The 19,190-nt window shown below is 38.2% G+C and overlaps 1 protein-coding gene across 3 annotated transcripts in view; it reads left to right on the top strand.

The window, feature by feature from the left end:
• The window catches only part of GREB1L (GREB1 like retinoic acid receptor coactivator), a 288,635-nt gene that overhangs the window by 120,821 nt on the left and 148,624 nt on the right, over positions 1-19,190 (top strand). The gene's annotated exons all lie outside the window — the stretch shown is intronic.

The following is a 19,190-nucleotide window of genomic DNA, read 5'->3' as shown; positions in this document are numbered from 1 at the left end:
AGTTTCTAAACATTCCCCCTGTATCCTGTTTTACCTCCTCATGAGACCCTTCCAGACCACACTAGAAGAATCTATTCAAAATAGGAATACATCATTCCCTTACTTAATGCCCTTACCTAGCTGCTTTTAGCTGAAGGATCTGGTCTCTGCTCCCCCAGACCTGGAACAGCATGTCTGTCTTTCCCTCCTACCACTTCCTCTCTCACACTTGGGAGTTTAAAAATGCCAGATTGCTCTTAGTATCCTGTTCTAGACATGCTGTGCTATTTCATGTCTTCATGCATTCGAGTCGTTCTTGCTTATTCTGATTATTCCAAAATATTTCTCCCCTGTATCAACTATATTTGTTTGCAAATGACAGGAGACACTAACCAGCAAATCGGAAGTTTCTTCATTCCCATGTAAATTTAGGACATATTAGAGCAACACCAGTAAGGCACTTCTGCTGTCATCACAGACATGACTCCTGCCTGGTGGTTCTGCCATCTGTGGGTGTCTTCTTCCTGTCTCTTCTCTACCCCGTCTCAGATGATATTCTTTAATCATCTCTTTTCTGTATCATCACCTCTCCCTTTTATTTGAGAGAAGAACTTCATCCTGTAAGAATTCCTCCTAATTATTCCTTCTTGCCATTTTATCTTTCTTATAATTAACAAGCTATTTCTGCCCTAGTTCACCATGCTTCTTGAACGAGTAATTACAGGACACGGCGTGTCTCATTATGGATCCTATTGACTTCTCTTACCTACCCAAGCTGTCTGTCACCTTCCAGTTCTCAAAACTCTCTAGAACCTTGGTTTTTACAACACCTTCTGCCCCTGGTCCCCCTTCTACTTCTCTTACTACTCCTTCCCTACCTGTTTGAATGGGTTTTCCTCTTCCTTTGCTTGATTCTCAAGTGACAAGGTTTCTCTTAGTTCTTTCCTTAGCTTTCTGTTATTCCACATACTTTGTCTACCTAGATAATTGCTAGGTAATCTCAACTGTCTGGATGGCTGCTGTCTATCTCTAGGGACTGTTTGACCCCCACATCCTGAGCTCAAATGCTGAATCTCTTAATGTATGTTTTTTATTTGCAAGAGGGATTGATTGATTGATTGATTGATTAGCTCCCATTTACTGGTCATTCCCGAACTGCCTACAATGACCAGGACTGGCTAGGCCAAGGTCTGAGGCCATCAAATTAATCCAGGTCTTCCATGTGGGTGCCAGGAATCCCATCACTTCAGCCATCACTGCTGCCTCCCAGGATCTGCATTGGCAGGAAGCTGGAATCAGGAGCTGCAGCTGCAGATAAAGCCCAAGCTCTCTAACATGGGATACAGGCATATTGGAGAGCCCAACTAGTATCTTTACCTCTAGGCCAAATACTTGCCTCTGAAGTCCTGAATTTTTTTTAAGATTTTATTTATTTATTTGAGAGGTAGTGTTGCAGAGAGAGAGAGGGAGAGATAAACAGAAAGGTCTTCCATCCACTGGTTCACTCCCCAAGTGGCCACAATGGCTGGAACTGAGCTGATCTGAAGCCAGGAGCCAGGGGCTTCTTCCAGGTCTCCCATGTGGGTGCAGGGAACCAAGAACTTGAGCCGTCCTCCACTGTTTCCCAGGCCATAGCAGAGAGCTGGATTGCAAGAAGAGCAGCCAGGAGTAGAACCTGTGCCCATGTGGGATGCTGGCACCTCAGGAAGAGGCTTAGCATGCACTACACCACAGCACCAGCCCAAAGTCCTGAATTTCTAACTGCCTCGCAAAAGGGCTCCTCTTCTATGCTCTCTCCACCCTTGTTATATGCAAGCCCCATTACCTCTTCCTAGAATTTTGCAGGAACTTTTTAGGTGATGTCTAATCCAACTTTCATAACATCTCAAAGTTATCCTCTATTTTTAAAAATCTAATTATGTTCATTTGTTTTCTGAAAACTTCCACTGGCTTTCTCCTATTCATGGTTTAAATTCAAACTCCTATTTTGGCTTAGAAGGTCTTTGAAAGACGGGCCCCACCCTACTTTTTTATTTTCTTGTCTTGCCACTCAATCCCACCATCACTGTAGTGCACCCAACAGTTAGCCTTCAATATCTATAAAATACACCATGCTTTTGCTAGTCTGTTTTGTTGACCTATGAGGTCCTCCTAATTCTGTTTGCTGAATTTCTACTCTGTCCTTTAAAATGTCACCTCTTCTCTGACATTGTCTACATTACTTCAGACAAGTGTTGCATTCTCTCAGCTTTTATAATACTTTGTTCCTGTTTCTGGTGAACATTGTACCTTTACTCTAGACTAGGATCTCTTTGAGATTAGGGACTACCTTCATCATCAGCCCTGTTACAACTCATGGTACTTTCTAGGTGAATAAGTTAATAAATCATAAAATCAGAGAATTGGAATAGCTTTTGCTCTAATGATGGAAGAGGGGTTTTATATGCTAATTTTGGACATGTTGAGTTGACATACTGAGGTTTCAGGGATAGCAGAAGACAAAGGAAATGTTTTCTAGATTTTTCTGATTTGGGAGCAGCAACACAGGAAAATCTGTATATACATTCTCCAATGATATAGATATGGGAGTCACTAGCTAAGACAATAAAAAATAACTGATGGGATGACATGTTTTTTAGGAATGGACTGAACAAAGGTAGAACATTTTGGAAAGTGGAGAAAGGGTTGGTTATGGAAATTTGGGGTATTAGGGAGAGAACCCATAAAAACCCTTGTTGACGTGGGGGACATTTCAGGGCAGGCATTTGGCCATGTGATGAAGATACCAGTTGGGAAGTCAGCATGCCATAATGGAGTGCCTGGGTTCAAATCCCAGCTCCACTTCCAATTCTGCCATGCTGCTAATGTGTACATGGGAGACAGCCGTGGCAGCTTAAGTGGTTGGGTTCCTGCCACACACGCAAGGAAACTTGGCTAATTCCCACCTCCAGATTCAGCCGGATCCAGCCCTAGCCATTGTGAACATTAGGGGAGTGAACCAGTGGAGATGCAAGTGCTTACTTTCTTTCTTCTCTCCCCCCCACCAAATAAAAAAAAAAATTTAAAAACAGGGAAAATCTCATTATTGACACCTTTGCCTGAAGTCTTCTCCTGACTATCAGATGTACTTGGCTCTTCTACTAATTTATGTAAAAGTACAGAATTAGAAAAAGAATGGATCAAAAGATGTTTCTTCTTCCTTGTAGGATTAGAAACCACTAAATCGAAACTACATTCCAGGCTCCTGCTTGCTATTTCAGTCTCACCTTGACTGTTTTCCTCCTCTGCTATTTGGAAATAGTAAGGGGAGTGTATGGCATTTGAGTTTCTGCCCTTTTGTAATAGCAAGAGAGAATGGGTAGGGTTTATTTTGTTTCCCTCAAAAATAATCAGCTGAAAAAGTTTATGTTTTTTGAAATGGAAAAGTATCATCTTTGGGGATTAGGTTTATTCAGATGGATTTCCCTTTTCTTCTTACCTCTTTTTCCTTCTCTTCTATTCCTTGTTATCTTAGAATCTCTGGGAAGTATAACACTTGCTTATGAAGATTACTTAGACAGATAAAGTGAGTCCTATGTTTATATACAACTTAACATTTTAAAGATTGGTGAATTCAATTATATAAAATTTAAAACTGCACAGAGAGGCCAGGCTGTGGTGTTCCAGATCAGACTGCCACCTGCAGCACTAGCATCCCATATGGGTGCCGGTTCAGGTCCCAGCTGCTCCTCTTCTGATCCAGCTCCCTGCTTTAGCCTGGGAAAGTGGTAGAGGATGGCCCAGGTGCTTGGGCCCCTGCACCCGCATGGGAGACCTGGGAAGAAGCTCTTGGCTCCTGGGTTCAGATCAGCCCAGCTCTTGCCATTGTGGCTGTTTGGGGAGTGAACCAGCAGATGGAGGACCTTTCTCTCTGTCTCTCCCTCTCTCTGTCTCTACCTCTCAAATAAAAATAAATAAGTCTTCTTTACAAACTGCATAGAAAAATAAACACAATAAGCAGTCCAAATTAAAAACAGCAAGCTGGGAAAAATATTGGGATTCATGTTATACCCAAAAGACAAAATTCTTAAATATATAAAGAGCTCCTATAAATCAAGAATAAAAATCAATAGCCAGGAAAATGGACAAAGACCATACATTTCAGAGAAGAAAGTTCAAGGGCTTTCAAGTAGTTGAAAAGTTATTCAGGGGCTGGTGCTGTGGCATAGTGGTTAAGCCTCTGCCCAAAACACTAGCATACCAGAGTCCTGGCTGTTCCACTTTGGATCCAGCTCCCTGCTAATGACCTAGGAAAGTAGTGGAAGATGACCCAAGTTCTTTAGCCCCTGAACCAATGTGGGAGACCTGAAAGAAGCTCCTGGCTTCAGACTGGCCCAGCTTTGGCCATTGTGGCCATTTGAGGAGTGAACCAGTGGACAGAAGACCTCTTCTGTCTGTCTGTCCCTCTCTCTGTCTGTACTTTACCTCTCATATAAATAAATAAATATTTTAAAAAAGAAAAACAGAAAAGATATTCAAGTTAATTCATAAAAGAGAAAAGCAGATTAAAGTACATTGAGGGGCTGGCATTGTGGCGCAGTAGGCTGCACCACTGCCTATGATTCCAGCATCCCATATGAGCACTGGTTCAGGTCCCAGCTGCTCCACTTCCAATGCAGCTCCCTGCTAATGCACCTGGGAAAGCAGTGGTATATGACCCAAGTGTGTGGGCCTCTGCCATCCCCATGGAAGGCTTGAATGGAGTTACAGGCTCCTGGCTTCAGCTTTCTCCAGCCCTACCCATTGAGATCATTTGGGGGAGTGAATCAATGAATGGAAGATCTCTTTCTATCTCCCCCTATCTCTCTATAACTCTAACCTTTAAATAATAAACTTTAAAAATATAAAACCACATTGAGATACCTTGTTCATCTGCCAGATTAGTAAAGATTCAAAAGTAGATGATGTTCTACTTTGATAGAGGTATGGGAAGACATAAATTGTAAATGGGAATATAAATAGGTTTAACCCTTATGAAGGGCAGTCTGGCAATATTTAGCAAAATTAAAACTGCATATATTCTTGACTCAGCAATTTCACTTCTAGGAATTTATCAAACAAGTGTGAAATTAGTGTGAATTAATATAGGTTTGATTATTATCATATGTAAGTGTCCATCATTAAGGGACTGCTTTAAAATAGTTATATTTCATACATGTCAGAGAATTTTCTGAAGCCACAAAAAAGAAGGAAGATCTCTAAATGTTAATATAGAGAGATCTCATGTGTGTGTGTGTGTGTGTGTGTGTGTGTATTTTAGACAGGCTAAGTGACTTTTTCTTTTTTCTTATTTTTAAAATTTATTTGAGGGGCCAGCACTGTGGCATAGCAGGTAAAGGCACCAATTTGAGATCCAGCTGCTGTACTTCCAATCCAACTCTCTGCTATGGCCTGGGAAAGTAGTAGAAGATGCCCAAGTGTTTGGGCCCCTGCACCTGCATCGGAGACCTGGAAAAAGCTCTTTGCTCCAGGCTAAGAATCAGCCCAAGTCTGGCCATTGCAGCCATTTGGGGAGTGAACCAGTAGATGAAAAATCTCTCTCTGTCTCTCTCTCTCCCTCTGTTTCTGCTTCTGCCTCTCTATAACTCTGCCTTTCAAATAAATAAATATTTTTTAAAAAGTTATTTGAGAGATGGGGGAGGAGGCGGAGGCAGAGGCAGGATCTTGCATCTACTGGTTCACTTAGCGAATGCTAGCAACAGCCAGGGCTGCATCAGCCAGAAGCCAAGACCTCAATCTGGGTTTCCCATGTGAGTAGGAGGAATCCAACTAGTTGAGCCCTTATCTGCTGCCTTCCCAGAGTGTGCTTTAGCAGAAAGCTGGACACAGGAGCAGAGCCAGGACTCAAACCCAGGCACTCGCAATATAGAATGTGGGCATCCCAAGGTGGTGTCTTCATCAGTACACCAAATGGCTGCCCTTCACAGTATATCTTAACTCTAAAAAAGTAAGGTACTCACTCTTATGAGTGAGTGTACTTGTTTTGTCTTTACTTATAGATGTGTTTAAAAAATATAAAGTATATTTTTTAAAAATTAGTTAATAAAAGTAGTTTTCCTATGAAGGGAGACTGAGAGATGAGAGTTGTAAGGGACACCTTCTATGCCTTTTCTGCTTCTAGACTTAACTAAAGGTCTAGTAGTTCAGACAGTGATAAATATATTATCTATTTAAAAATGCTAAAAAGAGTTTTAAATATTTTTTATCAATTTTTTAAAAAGATTTGAAAGGAAAGAGAGAGGGGTCTTCTATCTGGTGGTTCACTCACTCCCCAAATGGCCACAGTGGCCAGCAAGCAGGAGCCAGGAGCTTCATCCAGGTCTCTCAAGTGGATGCAGGGGCCCAAACACTTGGCCATCTTCCACTGCTTTCCGAGGCACATCAGCAGAGAGCTGGATTAGAAGTGGAGCAGCTAGGACTCAAACCGGCACTCATTTGGGATGCTGCTGTTGCAGGCAGTAGCATACCCTCTAGGCCACAACTGCCGGACCTTAAATTTTTTTTTAATGGAAATATTCCATTATAAACACCCATAGAAGCACAATTCCCATACTGATCAATTTAGGTAGGTTTTATCTTGAAAATATTTTAATGATTTTTTTCACTTAAAATGATGGCTGTGTGCCTCAGAACCATGCTAGGTGATGTGGGAGTTTGCAAGGGGAATGATAAATGTGACCAAATTAAGAGAAGTATTGAAACTGGCAGAAAAGTTGAATGAAAGCATGAGAACAACTTTAAGAAAGACATGGAGGAAGATATGGACTTGTTATTTGTGGATGAGAGCAAAAATAGATCAAATTGATAGGAACAGATACTGCATATAGAGGTGTGGTGAGCTGTAAGTTTGAATAGGCACAGAGAGGTAACTAATTAAAAATTTCAAGCAGCAAGTTGTGAAATTTGTGTTTCATCCTAAGGACTATTGGGATAGAACTTCTCCCTGTATCATCATGGAGAATTTTTGTAAACCTCCATATAAAGAGTTATTATAAATAAATAAATGTACTGGTTTATGAAGTAAAGATGAAATATGAAAGGGTGTTAAAAACGAGTTGTATTTGTTTACAATCTTTACTGTGTTAATGTTCATAAACTGTACTTGTGACTGTGACGTTTACCTACAATAAACTTGATGTTAGGCCTAGTAGTTGAGACACTGCTTGGGTTGCCTGCATCCCCTATCAGAGTACCTGGCTTCGGTTCCTGGCTCTGTTCTGACAGAGCTTCTTCCTAATGTGCACTCTGACAGGGCAGATGCTGGCTGCACTACCTGTGTCCCTGCCACCATGTGAGCTCTGAGCTCCTGCTTTTGGCTTGGCCTAGCCTGGGGTGTTGCAGGCATTTTTGGAAGGAACCAGAGGATGGAAAATCTCTCTCTCTGGTTTTGCCTTTCAAGATATCAGTAATAAATAAATAATTTTTAAAAGATTGTTTATTTGAAAGGCAGACTTACAGAATGAGAGTGGGAGAGACACAGAGAGAGGGAGAGAGAGATCTTCCATCCGTTGATTTACTCCCCAAATGACTGCAACAGAAGGATCTGGGCCAATCCAAAGCCAGGAACCAGAAGTTTCTTCCAGGTCTCCCACATGGGTGGCAGGGATCCAAGCACTTGAGCCATCTTCCATTGACTTCCCAGGCACATTAGCAGGGAGCTGGATGGGAAGTAGAGCATCCAGGACTCAAACCAGTGCCCATATGGGATGCAGGAGTCACAGGTGGCAGCTTTACCTGATACACCACAATGCTGACCCTAAATAATTGTGTTTAATCTGTTGTGAACAGGTATTATTTGTCAAATGATGAAGTCAGTGTTTAAAGTGAGGTTAATGTTGATGATGACAATAAAGGATGTAGGGCTTAATTGAGTTTACAATATGCTTAAAGTTTTAAGTAAGAAATCAATGCACAAAATTGGAAACAAGACAAACATAAAGGAAAAAGATTATATCCTATAATCACTTTACTCACTATAAATGATTTATGCCACATTGTTTGCTTTATTTCTGTATGTTTTCAGGTTATTTATATATTTTTCCTTATAGAAATTGGGTACTATTGGTTTTATAACATATTTTTCTATTTTCTTTATTATGAATGTATTTCATGTCAAAAATATACTTTTTAAAGAAGATTATTTGAAAGGCAGAGTAACAGGGAGAAAGGGAAGAAAGGAGGGATGAAACAAGAAGGGGGGACATGGGAGAAAGGCAAGAAAGAGAGATCCATCTGCTAGTTCATTCCCCACCTGCCCACAACAGCCAGGACCAAGCCCAGGCCAAAGCTGGGAGCCATGAACTCTATCCAGGTCTCCCAAGAACATGGCAGGAACCCAAGTACTTGAGCCATCATGACTGTCTCCCAAGTGCATTATCAGGAAGCTGGATCAGGTATGTGGAGTAGCCAGGACTGGAACCAGTTCTTTGATATAGCATATGGATGGCCCAAGAACAGCTGTGTCACAACACTTGCCCCCAAAATATAATTTTTATATTGTTAGTATGCCACTATTTTACGGATTTGTGAAGGTTAAATGAGATGGTATAAACAAGATAAATGGTAGGGACCGGCACTGTGGCACAGCGGGTTAAAGCCCTGGCCTGAAGCACTGGCATCACCTATGGGTGCGGGTTCTAGTCCCAGCTGCTCCTCTTCCGATCCAGCTTTATGCTATGGCCTAGGATAGCAGAGAAGATGGCCCAACTCCTTGGGCCCCTGCACCCATGTGGGAGACCTAGAAGAAGCTCTTGGCTCCTGGCTTCAGATCGGCGCAGCTCTGGCCGTTGCGGTCAGTTGGGGAGTGAACCAGTGGATGGAAGATCTCTCTCTCTCTCTCTCTCTCTCTCTCTCTCTCTCTCCTTCCCTTTGTGTAACTGACTTTCAAATAATAAATAAATCATTGAAAAAATAAATTATTTAAAAAATATTTTTGTTGTACTATGCTAGAGATTACCATAGTAGGTGCTGTGATTTCAATAATAGGCAGAAATAAAAAACATAGTTCCTGCTTCTGTGGAGTTTAGACTCTTAAAAGGAAAAACAAACATTAATTAACCATACAGATTATTATGTAACTCAAAAATAGTTTAATTGTAGTAAAAAGAGAACATAGGACTGACGGGGTCAGGGATGGCTTCTGTCAGGAAACCATGACTGGATTGAGGTCTGAGTAGTTAAAGGGGTCTAAGTAAGCAAAAGCGAAGGAGGAGGTGGGTGCTGTTACAGGCAGAGGAGGTATGTGTTTATGGTTTATCAGTGTTGCTGGAGCACGGCATTTAGGAGAAGGAAAATGCAAGGCAAAGCAGAAATGACATACAAGGATATTGATTTTGATCCTGAAGTCAGTGTAAAACCTTGAAGGTTTTTAAAGAGTTGCCACAATTATATTTGTACTATGTGCAGAGAAGTGATTGGAAGGTGCCAGAGAGGAAGCAAGGAAACAAGTGGGCAAGATGGTGTTGGTTCGTGGGAGGAGAGCTCAGTTCAAAACCAGGAGGACCTCTCCACAGAGCAGCTCACAGGATGCTGACTGCCTTCCCTCAAAACAAATGATCCGAGAAAGCAAGTATCCTCTTTGACCTTGGAAATTGCACGCTGGCTCCTGTTCAATATTGTATTGATTGCATAAGTCAGCCCTGTTTGAATGTGGGAGGGGATTACACAGGAGGTGAGAACCCTCAAGGAACCGCCATGGAAGATGGCTATCACAGCCTAAGTTTGTTGAACTCCAACGCTTAATTGCTGGGTTGTATATTATGGGAGTGTGAAGGAAGTTGAGACTCAGCGTATGGATAGAAGAAAACCAGAAAAGCAGTAAAATAAAATGCAGTAGAAAGGAAGGAAATTATCAGAAATTTAACAAGACCAAAACTCAATCTTATAACATGATTTGATACAGTTCCAACTCACCTCCCCTTATAAACTTCTGTGAAAATGTTTTCCCCTGTATTTTCTTTGATTATTTCCATTATTGATGCTTATAAAGTTCCACAAAAATTTTGATATTTTATTTAGAATCATATTTAGCTTATTATTTTAAGATATATATATATATATATAAACAAGGATTAGATTTCCTTTTAAGAAACCTAGTCTATTTCTCTGTGTGTACAAATTTGCTCTTAAGTCATCTAATAAGGTTTAGTTTTAACAAATTTTATGGAGTGGGCATTTGGGTTACTAGTTAAGCTGTTGGTTGGGATGCCTGCATCCCATATCAAAGTGCCTAGGTTCAAGTCCCAGCTCTGCTCCCAACTCCAGCTTCCGGCTAATACACTCCCTGGGAGCTAGCAGTGATGGATCAAAAAGTTAGGTCTCTGAGACCCACAGGGGAGGCCTGGATTGAGTTCCCAGGTCCTGGCTTTGGCACTTGTCTCCCAGAACCTGGGAGCACTCTCTTTTGTCTCCTTCTGCCTCATCTCTCCCTCTCTCTTTCTCTCACTCTTGCTCGTGCTCTCTTTTTGCCACTCAAATAAATATATGAATAGTTTAAAAAGTTATTATCACGTGTCCATCATTAAGATAATTCCCAGGGATTATTTTCCTGGTTGATTTTGTGAATGGGATCTCTTATCAACTCCCATAATTTCCATAGTGTTTTCTTTTTTTCTATTTTTATTGATAAATAAAATCTTGGGGCCAGCTCTGTGGCGTAGCAGGTAAAGCTGCCACCACCTGCAGTGCCAGCATCCCAGATTGGCACCAGTTCATGGCTGCTCCACGTCCGATCCAGCTCTCTGCTGTGGCCTGGGGAAACAGCAGAGAATGGCCCAAGTCCTTGGGCCCCTGCACCCATGTGGGAGACCCAGAAGAAGCTCTTGGCTCCTGGCTTCAGATCGGCACAGCTCTGGCTGTTGTGGCCAATTGGGGAGAGAACTAGCAGATGGAAGACCTCTCTCTCTCTGCCTCTCCTTCTCTCTCTGTGTAACTCTGACTTTCAAATAAATAAATCAATAAATATTTAAAGATATATACATATATAAAAGCTATATATGTATTATATATATATGTGGTAACATGTTTTGAAATATGTGTACATTATGAATTGGCAAATTCAAGATAATTGACATATCTGTTACCTCACTTAATTTTTTTTCATAATGAGAACCCTTAAAATCTCTTTACTTAGCAATTTTCAAGTATGTAATACATTGTAATTAAATACAGCCATTATGTTATACAATCAGTCCTTTGAACTTATTCCTCCTAACTGAAATTTTGTATCCTTTGACCAACTTCTCCCCAGCCCATGCCCCTCCTCAGCCCAACCCCTGGAAAACACTGTTCTATTTTCAGCTTCTATGAGTCTGACTCTTTCGGATTCCACATGTAAGGGAGATCATGCAATATTTTTTTTCTGTTCCAGGCTTGTTTCATTTAATAGAATGTCCTCACAAGTTCATCAGTTGTACCTAAAATTATACTATTTCTTTCTTTTTAAATGCTAAATAATAATTTCATTGTATATATATGCCACATTTTCTTTATCCATTCAGTGGTTGATGGAAACATAGAATGGTTCCATATCTTGGCTATGGTAAATAATGCCACTGTGAACATGGAGGTACATCTCTTTGAGACACTGATTTTATTTCCTTGGGACATACAGTAGTCCCTTTTGTCAACATGGGATACATTCCAAGACCCCCAATGGATAGATGCCTGAAACCATCAATAATAGAACTGAACCTTGTTCAGATGCTCTTGACTTTCCATGGGATTTTATCCACATAAACCCACTGTTAAGTTGAAAAAGCATTTAATATCCCTAAATTACTAAACACCATAGCTTCACAACATAGAACACTGCAGAGTGTCAGTAGTTTATCCTCACAACCACATGGTGATAGTGGCTGCATCTCACTGCTTCTGCCGAGCATGATTTGACATGTACATCACTAGCCAGGGAGATGAAAATTCAAAATATGATTTATACTTAGGTTTTTCCTACACATAATTGATACATGGTTTTACATTTATTTTAAATTAAATGTATAAATTAAATGTATGGATTTTATATATGGTTAAATACGTGATTTATACATGGTTTTTCCTATACATACATACCAACAATAAAGTTTAATTTATAAATTAGATACAAGATGAACAAAAATAATAAAATAGAACAATCATAATACACTCTAATAAAAGTAATTTAAAAATTATTATTTCTAGAATTTTCCATTTAATATTTTTAGAATGTGATTGACCAAAGGTTAACTGAAACTGCGCGAAGCACAACTATAGATAAGAGGAATTACTGTAATCCCAGTAGGGGGATTGTTCGATCATATGATAGATCTACTTTTTAATTTTTTGATAAGCCTCCTTGCTTATTTCTGTAATGGCTGTACTAGTGTACATTTCCACCAACAGTGTGCAGAAGTTCTCTTTCCTCTGCATCCTTTCCAACAATTATATTTCATCTTCTTCATAATAGCCATTATAACAGGTATAAGGTGGTATCTCATTGTGGTTTATGTTTGCATTTCCCTGATAATTAGTGATGTTGAGCATTTTCTCATATATCTGTTGCCCACTAGAATGTCTTCTTTTGAGAAATGCCTATTCAAGTCTTTTGTTCATTTTTTAATCTGGTTTTCTTACCTTGGAGTTCCTTATGTATTTTGAATTTTAACCCCTTTTAAATGTGTGATTTGCAAATTCTTTTTTCCATTCTGTGGGTTGTCTCTTCACTATGTTTGTTTCCTTTCCTTTGCTTTTTAATATAATGTATTCTCTTTGTCTATTCTTACTTTTGTTGTCTGTTATTTTAGAGTTACAGCCCCAAAAATCATTGCTTAGACTAATGTCATGGAGCTTTTCCCCTACATTTTTTTCTAGTTGTGTTACAGTCCCAGATCTTACATTTACATCTTTAACCCATTTTGGGTTTTCTATATGGTTGAGATAACGGTCTAATTTTATCTTTCTGCATGTGGATATTCAGTTTTCCAACACTATTTATTGAAGAGGCTGCCTTTCCCCCATTATGTGTTATTGGCATCTTGGAAGAAAATCAATTGATCATAAACGCATGGATTCATGTATGAGCTATTTATTCTGTTTCACTGATCTATTTTTATATCAGTGTGTCCTTTTATGCCAGCACCATGATGTTCTGATTATTGCAGATTTGGGAAATCAGGTGGTATAATGCCTCCAGCTTTTTCTTTCCCCCTCAAGATTGCTTTGCTTATTAGGGTCTTTTGTGTTTGCAAACAAATTTTAAGATTGTTTACTCTGTTTCTGTGAAAAATGCCATTGGAATTTTATTAGAAATTACACTGAATCTCTGGGTTGCCTTGAGTGGTATGGGTATTTTAACAATATTAATTCTTCCAATCTATGAACACAGCATATCTTTTATTTATTTGTGTCTTCAATTTCTTTCATCAATATTTTATAGTTTCCAATATACCGATCTTTCACCACCTTGCTTAAATTGCTTCCTAAGTGTCTTATTTTCTTTTGTAGCTATTGTAAATGGAATTGTTTTCTTCATTTTAGTTTATTATTAAAGTACAGAAATGCTATGGATTTTTGTATGTTGATTGTATATTCTTCATATCAACTTTACTGAATTTCTTTGTTCTAATAGTTGCTGGAGTCTTAGGGTTTCAACATATAAGAGCATGTCATCTGCAAAGAGAGATCATCATAGTGCTTTCAATCTAGAAATGTATTACTTTTACCACTTCCCACCATTTGAAGTTAGGTGACTCGGCCCTGATTACCAGGTGGCTCAGTTGGGAGCTTTTCATCTTGAACATACAAATTTTTTGTGCTACATTGATAGGAAATCAATTTGCATACCCAGTCAAACTTTGTTAAAACTAATACTCCCTTAAGTATCACTTTCTTTTGGTATTAGATTTCAAGGTAGTAATGTACAGTTTATAGCACATCTCTAGTTTTTAGCATTCTCATTTTGAAGTATAGTGTCAAGACTTGAGGCACTGTCTCTCATCTCCTCCATTCCATTCTCCCAGGACAGGATTCCTACCAGACAGGAACTGTTTCTTCTTTGAGGTCTAAATAGCACCTAACCATCTATTGCACTGGATAAATATTTAATGAAGATTGAATATTTCCTCTGTGGTGGATCAATGACTCCTGTTGATCCCTAAGGAAAGCTTTTATTCTTTTTATGTTATTTAGTAGCTTAAGAAATTTGTTTTCCTGAAAATTGTTATTAATGCCAAGGTTCTGCTTCAGTGATACAAAACTTAATTCCCTTAGGTTTTAGTTGAGTATCTTTCTTGGATTACACATGCAGTTTGAATATTTTTGTCATTTGAAATCCCTTGCATAGTTTTTTCATAATATGCATTGTCTATGAACTTTTTGAAGGCTCATATGCATGGATTTCAAATGTTTTTGCATTAAAATAATCTTATCTTTTAGTAACATTTTCCATGAATTTTTCAAGTACCCTTGTTTAAATCTGAGATTCATTAATCTGGTAGCATGCAATAAAATCATTTGTAAGTAGGGTGGTTTGTTTCTAGAAATTGTGAAAACAAAAAAATAACTACTAATAAAGTATTAGTAGATATGTTTGTGGTGAATTTTTAATGGAAGAAATGTAACTTTCATTGATAAATGTCTCCCAAAACATAGTTTTTTCCTTTCATTTGACAAAAAATTTGTATTTCTGTGTTTTTAACTTCATTCATGTATTTATTTTCCTATTTTTAAATTTTTATTAACTTTTATCGGGTGTAAATGAAATACGTTTATCTTTGCATATGGATCCTCTAAAGTTATGAAGGAAATGAGATAGCATGGAAATTTTCAGCTTGAAAAATTGCAATCACTACAGTGTAATCATTTGGTGCAAATTTTTAATGTGGGATTCAGATGGAATTTATCAAGTAATTAGAAAAACAAAATCCTCTCATTTAAATAAAACAGAAAAATGAGAAGGTAGGAAAAGAATGTATATACTTTGTTTTCTCTTTCTAATCAAAGAAGCAAGTGAACTTTAATATGAAATAGACAAGTCATGCCTTGTGGCAAAAAATCCAACATTTTTGAGGAATAACTTCACTGTGTTATACTTTTGGTGACTTTTGGGACCCATTTTTCAATTTAGATAACTGTTGTTAACATTAGTGTTTATTTTATGAGAGAAAAATTATGTTTGCTGGCAAATAGTACATATTTGCTAGCAGGGGGTGAAAAGATCAGTCGAGTCACAGTGGTCTGATAACTGGTTTTAGGTCTTTTTGACCCAGGAGTCTGTGACCTGTGAAATTTCCATGTTTTTGGATTTGTTAAAATGTTTTACAGTGCAAGGATTTAAACTTAGATGAACATCAAACTGCAGAGTTGGCTAATGTGGCCCAAAACAAAGGATATCAAAGTATAAATGGGAAAGAAGTTCTGACTACAGTGAACATATATGAGGAGACTCCACAGTTGAGGAAGATTCTTCCTAACTCACAGCAAAGAGAACTTGCAGTTTAACCTGGTATTTGCAATGCTCTGATTACTCAGCAGCATTCCTTTTTGTGAAATCATTGCCAAGAAAATGTACCCAAATCTTGAGTTACAGATTGTTCTTGCATCTGATTGGAAGGGGCCTGTGAGTTATTTGAAAGGTACTGCAGATCCAAGGCTGCACAAATGAAAGTGGAGACTTGGGGGAGGGTTTGAATCAGGGAAGGGAAGCTTCCTAGACATTACAGCTCTGTCCAGAAGCCAAATGGGAGATAAATCACCACTGGTCACCTCTCTTCTTATTGAAATGGTTCAGCCCTGGGGTTTAACTGAAGGACTAACAGGGTTTTGAAGTGCAAATAGGATGGTGAAGGGTAAACCCTTTTAGGGTTTCATTTTGATGGATTTTTTCCCTGTGTGGATTTCTGGCACTGACTGTGATCTGGAAGGGGCCCTTAAAAAAGAAAAGTTTTGTTTTGTTTTTGATCAATCAGGCAATGAGAACTTTCCACAAGGGTGTACTTTTCCTGCATGCATATTGATCCCATTGTGTTTAAAAAGTAGATAATTTAATTGGGTCTTTTTTTGAGCTTTCTGAAGTGGAGCTGTCATTTCAAGGTCACATCTCTCTTTGAGTATAGATACCAAACTTTGAGAGTGTTGAAGGATGTGATACTTTGGGATCAGTACTTTTTGCAATATTGCTTAGACTAATGTGTTTTAAACAGTCTTCTAGTTAAAATCACGTCCATATTAGAGTAAGTCTTTTGTTTTAAAAATAAGCATTTTATAATTATTTAATCATTTCTCATTGTGATATATAATTATACATATTCATTTAATTGTTTTGCATGAATTTTTGTTAGCCTTAAAAAGACTAAACACAAAGTGCTAGACTGTGAAATATTACAGTATGTTTTTATTGAATTACACTGAAATGTATGAGGAAATAAGGAAGACATAAAAATGTTTAAATAGGACTAATTGATGTATCAAATTGAAAAAAATTTTTAACCTCCTCTGCCCAAATAATTCTAATGCAAGATATAAAAATGTATGTCTTTAGAAAATGGGAATGAGAAAAGTCATTATAGAATCTAAAGAAAAATGATTATAGCATGATTTAAAGGCTTTGTGTGTAAAATGGTTTAATTAATGTTTTTACCAATGAAATGCTATTTTAATTGCTTACATTTTTCTTGGAAATATTGTTGATGGAACTTTTCTTGAGTGTTTTGGCTCTTTGGATGTTGCGTAAACATTTCCACCTTTTGCCCTTTTAGAGAATGATAATTTATCTAGCTGCAAGAGGTTTTTCTCTGTATTGCTTGATGCCTACTACGAAAATGGGTTGTTAATCTCCATAATTGACATTGATCACACCATGTTCTTAATTGACCTCTAGGTTGGTTTTTGTTTTTATATATGCTTAAAAATTTTCCTTTTACTGTATTTATCTGAAAGGGAGAGGTATGTTTATTTCTTATTACTGTATGATGATTTTAAATAAGATGCTTTAGCAACAACAACAAAAGCCCAAAATCCTGGATGACATCAGGCAGAACTTCCCTGTCATTAGTTTGTTGCTGGGAGATGTTAATAAGGCCTTTTCTTTGTTAGATAGGAGATCTGCAGCCCTTCCCAGAATCCTCTTGTTAACTGTCTCTTTAACCCAAGTTGGAGGTTGTCTGATGAATGAATGGTGAGCTTTTTTTTATGAGCTACACATACTGTTGACATTGTGTCACGTTGCTTTTTAATTTCTAATGTGTTTTTAATTTGCAAAGCATGCATGCGCCTTTCACAGCAGTAAAACTGAGTCAGCATTTCTGAGATATTGCTTTATGCAAACAAGAAAGGTCAGGCTTGCGATTGTTGCATGGTAGTCTTACATTTCCTGAAACACACATGTGAATGAATTTCACTTTGAATATTGTTGAATAAGAGAAAATAACTTGAGAAAGGCTTTTTTCCCAAGAACCTCTCTTGCCTCTTGGCGAGTGAATTGCCCCAATATAAAAGCATGGGGAGGGGGGAAAGTGAGTTACAGAGTGAAAAGGCAATCCACAAATAATCACTCTTTTCTGCCTTTGATTGTGTCAGATTTTTTTTGTGTGTGTGGCAATTGTTTTCTTTTTCACTTAGAAGAGGTTTATGGTCCAATGTCTGTCAAGTCAGCCCCTGTCTTAAGGTTGCAGTTGTATTTCTCTCTGGAGTTCCTGGAGGTGATGTTATCTTTTGTTCACTCAGCAGTGTGGTCGTTCCTGAGAGCATCTGTCACTTTAGGCATTACAAGATGGATGGGTCTCCAGTGAACTGCTGGTTGAAGCAAATGGTGAAAATAAGAAAAGACAAGGGGTTGCAGGGTCTGCAGAGGGGACAGACAATGAGGAAACACTGTTAGAAATCAAGAGTAAGCTGAGCAATAGAGGAAGCAAGAACAAAGATGGATCAGATGTCATTTTATAAACGTCCTGGAAATCAGACTCCTTTGGTGGCTATCCTGATCTGAGGGAGACATTTGCATCATGGTAAACAACTCTGTGCTTTGGATTTGCAAAATGTGTTTAGATGTTAGCAAAATTATATCTGAGAAAAGTTTCAGAAAATAAGGCTAATGATGTAGAATGTTTTAGATTAGCATTTTGCTGCTTAGAAAATTAGTGTTTTAAAGATTAAATTTAAAATCTAACCTTTACATTTTTCTATTTTATTTTCTCTAATTTTTCTTTTCTACAATCAGCTGGGCAATTATAGATTTTTTACAGTATTGGAAAAGTTTTGGTTGTGTCAGTAACATCTCTAATATTTACTGAATACTTTTTGGCTTTTTTGCAAGTGAATCCTGAAAATTCTTTGCTCACGCTTTAGGATGGCTGGGGGTAGATTTTAAGTTATTTTAAATAACTTCCAACTTCATTTAAGGGACTCTTTGATCAAAAAAAGAAAAATACTTGCTACTGATCTGTCAGAACAAATTGGATATTTGTATTGTATTTAGATTTGTGTTCATTTTGTTGTCATAAGTCACAATTTTCTAATTTTGGCTGATGCAAAGTACCTACAGTGTAACACAAGGAACAGGAAGGAGGTTGGCTAAGGACCAAGAAAGGAGAATTGAGTGGGGGGATAGAGGAGGGCATGTGATTGGAAAAAAATGATTTTGTCAAACTTTTTGGCATTCGTCAATGAGAAAGACCCACAGGTTGAAAGGCAAAGAAATTAAGATGATTAGAAGCTTTAAACTATACAAATGGTAGAGTATCTTCCTTCTCTATGGGTGTAAATAATGGATGAAAGAGTAAGAGTGACAACAAAGGATCAGGTCGTTTAAGAGAATGTGTGCAGCCTGAATAGAGGTCTGTGGCCCAGGGCCAAAGGTCTTAGCTTTGAGTGTAATTAGAAGAAAATACAAAAATGTCATTACTAGCAGGTGAAGTGTGCAGCACGTGGCCAAAAATTAGCAATTTTAGACTCTGAAGCTATTGGAATTGGATTACTGCCCTTTTTCAAAATCATTAAGGTCCTTGTGGAGTCATATAGTTTCATTGGCAGTAATGCAGTTTGACCTTGTTGACCATATGGGGTAATCCTGGGTTTGGATGTAGGTAGCAAGGCTCCTGACTTAGAAAAAGATGTCTGTGTGTATGGGGGCAAGGGGTAATATGTGAGTTTGAAAATCTGGCTGTTGCATTTTTAATGATTCTTTTGCTTTGAAGACATTC

Source organism: Oryctolagus cuniculus, chromosome 10, assembly GCF_964237555.1.
Source record: "Oryctolagus cuniculus chromosome 10, mOryCun1.1, whole genome shotgun sequence".
Taxonomy (NCBI): Eukaryota; Metazoa; Chordata; class Mammalia; order Lagomorpha; family Leporidae; genus Oryctolagus; species Oryctolagus cuniculus.
The sequence above is the reverse complement of the archived record's forward strand: the minus strand, read 5'-3'. Positions and strand labels throughout refer to the sequence as shown.